This window comes from Lutjanus erythropterus, chromosome 2, assembly GCF_056507025.1.
Source record: "Lutjanus erythropterus isolate fLutEry1 chromosome 2, fLutEry1.hap2, whole genome shotgun sequence".
NCBI classification, from domain to species: domain Eukaryota; kingdom Metazoa; phylum Chordata; class Actinopteri; order Lutjaniformes; family Lutjanidae; genus Lutjanus; species Lutjanus erythropterus.
Genome location: NC_139318.1, coordinates 12,383,606 through 12,389,605, shown reverse-complemented (window position 1 = coordinate 12,389,605; position 6,000 = coordinate 12,383,606). Strand labels below are relative to the sequence as shown.

General features: G+C 45.2%; 1 protein-coding gene across 1 annotated transcript in view; it reads left to right on the top strand.

Moving 5' to 3' along the window:
- Window positions 1-1,110: 1,110 nt before the first annotated feature.
- The window catches only part of sulf2a (sulfatase 2a), a 46,802-nt gene continuing 41,912 nt past the window's right edge, over window positions 1,111-6,000 (top strand). The window contains exon 1 of the mRNA XM_084728549.1: window positions 1,111-1,267. The gene's annotated coding sequence lies outside the window, so the exon portion shown is untranslated. The remainder of the gene's footprint in view (window positions 1,268-6,000) is intronic.

The window sequence follows — 6,000 nt, the reverse complement described above, 5'->3', positions numbered from 1 at the left end:
CCATCACTAATCTCTCTGGCTGTGACTGCATCTAAATAACCTGCAGAGAGGGATAAACAGGCGCATCCATCATGGGACGGCTGGTGCGGACAGTGATGGATGCCTCCGCCCTCCGCCGCCCTCCACCGCACCTCTCCCCTCCTGGTCAGGGATAGGAAGTGACACCGGCACTCAGGAGAAATACCTGGCTTAAACTGAGCAGGAAAATGCCTACTTTAGCTCTGCTTGATGGAAGGATTCAGGGCAGGCTTTGTGTGCGCGCCCGTGTGAGTTTGTAGAATCGCCCCCTGTCCTCCGTCCCCTTGTCTCTTTAAGTTTGTAGGATTATCCATCTTGATAGATCCTGTTTGTTTTGTCAAAGTGGAAATTGGTTTTGTGGATTTGTGTGATTGTGTATGTGTGTGTGAGCTCAGCCACATATATGCCTTTTGTGTGCCTCTGTATAAATTGATTCGGGTGTGCGTTTCCTCTCTATCTACATGCCCATGCACTACGAGCCAAATCCCCCTGCGCTGCCTGGACCCAGTGAGCAGGCGTGCCCACGCCAGCCAGCTCGCCTCAGAGGTGCCAGCCTGATAGATATGGTGTGTGTGCCAGGCTGTGGCTTCCCTCCCCACCCCTGCAGCATTAAGATTGATCCCTCGTTCCCTCCCATTCCTTTCTCTCTCACTCCTCTGTGTGCCTCTGCCTTTATGAGACTGTGAATAGGTGAAGCTCACAAGCTCCAACAGATGGCCGGAGCTGCTCTGGTTCACTGTCTCACACATACAGACATACACACACACACACACACACACACACACACACACACTACTGCCCTATGAATGAGAGCCCAGAGAGAAAGAGAGGAAGAGCAGAGTTAAATGAGAAAGAGAAGAAACAGGAAACAGTACCAGAGAAGAAAGACTAAAACTAATGGAAACCAGAGGAGAATAACAAACAGAGAGGAAGATGGAAAAACAGAGTAATAGAATATCAGCAAGAATATGTAAAAGAGAAAAGGACAGAAATGCCGCTGAAAAAGGGAGTAAGGGCAAAATTGAATTGTAGATTGAGGGAGCCTCTCTCCTCCCTCTTTCCCTCCCTCTTTTATTTATCTCATGTGAAACCACGCCTCCCTCCTTTCACTTGTCAGTGCATCTATAACAGTGAGCTGTCTGCACCGGGCTGCGTGGGGGGTGAGACGAGCTCCTCACTCTGCCAGCACAGGGGGACCGGATCTGAACGGACCGGACAGGACTGGATGTTACCGGACTGCCCAGAACAGGTGTGTGCATTTGTGTTTGTACATATGTGCTGTTTGTGACAGATGACAGAGAGCAGCATGTGTTCGCCTCAGTGTGCGATCGCTTGTTCCTCCACAGGACTTGCTTCCAGAGTCGCGTATTTAGAAGGTACAGTGCTGGAGCTTTGCCCTAGTTTACACTTGAATGCTCTGATCCGTTCTGTTTGCCTCTGAGATTTATGCATGGAGTCGCTAACGGCGGTGCTCATCAGGGTAAGAGAGATAAGACCTCTCGTTCACCAGATGAACTGGACTCTTCACGGAGTGTGTGGCTTTGAATCAGAGCAGCACGGACAGAGCAGCTGCTGTTTATCTGGTGGAACAAGTTAGTAGTTTTTTGGGCTGGACACTGTCGACATGTTGCTGTGGCTCCATTGGTTTTTTTTTTTAAGTGTCAGTTTTTGAAGTGATCATCTGTCTACACAACAGTATCCTCTAGTAGGAGAATCATTACAGTATGTGTCCAGAATCTGTGAGAATCCACTTCACGCAGTGAAACAAGTCAGTACAGCTTTCACGGCTCTTTGGTCTGTCTTGCTGTTGAATCCAATTTGTGATTAGTTCTCTTTGTCTTGCTGTCTCTCAGTCTGCTGTGTTTTTGAAATATGGAACATTCATTGTCTCAGCATTGCTTTGTATTTACTCAGCCAAATATAATCCTCACTGTTGCTGAATAGTGTGCGGGGGGTTAAAAATAGAGCAAAAACAACAAGTACAAGAGTGAAAATATTACTTTTTCCAAAGGCAGGACTAGTCCAGCTTCTTGACTGTTTTATGGGAACCCTTTTTAGAAATCGCGGAGGTATCCACCACGTAGCGTTCATTCTAGAGTCGCCATTTCAACAGTTACAGCCACTCCTATAGAATCCTGAACGGCTTTAGTATATGAGGCTGGTCCCAGTGAATCTACTCACTATCAGTGTTTTGTCAATATCTTTATGGGTCAAAAGGCTGTGTCATCACCAAGTGGTGGCGGTTAAGAGCAGCGGAGGGGAGGAGGGCCACGAGCATTGACCTAAAGACTGAAATATTTATGATAGAGACAGCTGAACGCCCCACGCTGTTTGTAGCGATATGAGTGGATGGATAAACGAATGCAAGGATAGAGGGATGGATGGAAAGTAAAGCAGCTTCAGAGATCTGTTCTTTAAGCATTCATTATTTATCACAACGCACTCTGCCATGGAAGCTCTAACCCCCACATCAACTGGCCTCTTTTCTCACTGAGATGCCAGTGGACTGAAGGAGGAGGATGCTCCTGCTTAGTCTACCTGTCAGCTAGTCCCCAGGCATGTTTAAGACTGCTGCACACACACACACACACACACGCAAGCAAATGCACGCACCCAGACATATATAACATTTTGCTCAGATTTATATTTTTACACACATTGAGCTGCAAGTGCATGGTTACACTCACTAATGTGATGGAAAGTGCACACAGAATCACAGGCACTTTTACACTGCATTAACCCAAACATACATGGGTGCACTCACACTGCATACATTTGTGCTCATGCTCATACATCAAACACACACACACACAGATGCACACACACACACACACACTCTCATGGCATCCTTAACCAATTTATTTTGCTCACATCTTTCTCCAGTTTCTATTTTTCTTCTTTAGTTGTTCACACTTTCTGAGACACACACACGATCAGTGGGAGTGACGACCTTGAGACCTGTTGATGTTGTTTGCGGCAGCCGTGCTGTGAATACATAAGAGGCCATGTGGGACTCCCGGCGAAAATGGGGCGCTTGACATGCCGTTTGTAAAAAATGACTGGAAAATGTGCAGGAGGGCTGGCGATGCAGTTGAATGGAGAGACCGGCATGAATATGGATTGTATGCTAATGCCGCACGCCGGGGCTGTTGACTCAAGCTGTTGATGAAAGCAGAGGACATGTTCCCCCATCGCCACTTAGGAGGTAGTGCTATCGACAAACCCATTGTCGACACCGTCGCATCCCGGGCCAGGGGGGCCAGCGTGATGACAGGTGGCAGATATCAGTGACAGCAGCCAAGGTGACACCGCTTGGCGGTCTCTGCGGGCCCGCAGGCGGCCGGGACAGCGCCAGTGTCTGCTCATTTTACCGCCGCCTTGACCTTTTGTGGTTAGACACAGCGAGGTTATATTAGAGGGTCCTAAAGCTAATGTCTCCCATTAGCTTCATTCAGCCCTCTCAGAGCTACAGCTTCTTCCACCTGCTCTGCTTGCTCTCTTTCTGCATGTTTATTGTCTATAGCAACACCAGGTGGTGCATCTGTTTAAATTTTCCTATAAAAAAACAGCAGGAATGAAAAAAAAGGCTGAAGTGTCTCTAAATTTTGCTGGCTGAGTTGGAAAAGGTTGTCATACTGAAAAAGAGAAGATGCAATGAAAGCTTATGGAAACAGAATTTTTCCAATACATCTTGACATTATTGTACCTGCTTTTGCGTCTGTTGTAGACAAGGAATTCATATCATTCTGCCACAAACAGTTACGTGGCTCCACTCCACCATAAAGACACAAAAAAGTAAGGAATAGAGCAGGGCTTGCCAAACTTTTTCATGCCAAGAACCCCCACCGTAGGTGCACATTGAGTTATCTGTAATATATTTACAGTAATTTATCTTAAACTGACCGTGATATGTCATAAGAAATTAAGGGGGAATGGTAAATACTAATTTCTCTGACTACAGCACTACAGCAGCATTTCTGTTCTGGGTCATAGTAACAGTTTTAGTTTGCCTGTTGTACCATAAATCATATTAAATAGGCATTCAACCTATTTAATATCAATCCATGGCCCCACTCACTATTTGGCCTGCAGTTCTTTTCATTTTTAGGTTTGAAGATAATAAAATCTTTATAGTCAATCAATGATAAAACTAAGTATTATTACAATCGATTACAGTCAATCAAAATGGCTTCCTTTTCCCACCTATGTTCCAACTTCCAAAAAATGTGATCCAAGTTCAAATGTTTTATTCCCCGTTTTGCTGGAGATCCCCTACAACCCACTCAAAGACCGCTCTTGGTCGGACCCCAGTTTAAAAATCACTGGAATAGAGCAGAGTTTCATGATTGTGCAAACCGTAATGTCACAGAAAAAAAAATAATCTAGGGTGAAGTGCAGAAATTAAATGTCACAATATATTAGTCACAGATATTTGCTTAATTGTATGATTTTGCTGCATGAATAGATAGATATCTGTTTTCTATCTTCTGTGAATTTCGGCTGCTCCCGTTAGGGGTTGCCACAGTGGAACATCTCTTGGTTATGCCGAAATATATTTCCATGCATCTAGTTAAAACACACAAAGTCACATTTAATCTTGCAGAAATGTCATCTGAAAACTTGGAAACAGAGGCAGAGTTTCATTACTCTTTCACTCACACACCGGCCTCCTGTAGAATATATTAAAAGTAGCCTGACAGTAAGTAGCACTCACGTGTTCCCTCCCTCTGGGTCCCTCTTCATCTGTATGTATGAGATGCTGTTAACAGGTCCTGCGATGAGGCGGCATCAAGAGATCAGTGCGTAAATCTCGGTGCTGCTGCTCCCCTCAGCTTTAATGATAGAGAGGCAGAGTGACTCCTTGACGACGACGACGCTCAAACACTCCTCTCTCAACAGTGTGTAGAGAGCTGTGAGTAGTCTGCGGCTGATAGGAGCAAATGAGGAGATGCACGTTGTTGTGTGTTTGTATGTGCATGTGCTTCTGTGTGGTGTGTTTCTCTGTGTTGTGTGCGCACAGTGTGTGTACGAATGATTCCCAGTGTCCATGTGTGGACGGCCTTCAACTGCTGTGTGCCAGCGCAATCAGATTTCAATCTCATGCCTCTATGTGGCTGAGCTGCTGCAGAGCTGGTGCCCCATGGGGAAATGTAATTATACCCTGCTGGCCACAGAGTACGGGCTTCACTGCCCTATCTGTCTCAGGAGAGACAGCAGCTAGAGGCCCCTTCTCACTTGCAATATCAAACAGCGTGTCACTAAAGCCCCGCTCTATCTCCGAAATTTGTATTAAATCCTTGCTGCGATCTCCTCCTCTAATCAGCTTTTAGATCCCGGGGTTATCGGTGGCCTTTTGCTACAGTTTTGTTACAGTTGTGAATAATTTATGACAGAATTAACTGTGGTTGCTAAGAGCAGTGATTGGGAGATTGTGGCACACGGCCAAAATCTGACTTGAATTCAAAGTCATTTTCTCAACTGTTTTTTTTGTCTGATAAGCAAATTCTCATCGCCGTGGCTGTAATTATCGCTTTAATTATTTTCATCTTCGTTTGCACCACCTGAGTCTCTCTTGAGCAGATATGAAGAGTTTATTTTGATTCATCTGCTGTATATTCCTCTCATCTCAGCCCTGCTTCTGTCTTTTATGTCTTCTCTGCTTACTATTGGCTGCTCCCTCACTGAGGTGTGTGCTGAGATGGTGTCCATTAGTACGGCAAAACAAACAGACACACCCCACTCTCCTGGATTTAGGCAAACAATCAATGAGAGCACTCACATAACAGCAGCCTAAGTGGCCCATTGATGTTACGATTAAATGAATACAGGATGCAGTGGTGATGGCAGGACGCACTAACCCAAATAAGATAAAATAGATTATTTTCTATTCTGGAATCCTATTCATATATACAAAACTTCACCCACAACCATTTGTCCTGTTCAGGCTCTTAAAGGGATAGTTCAGATTAGCCTGGAAACTAA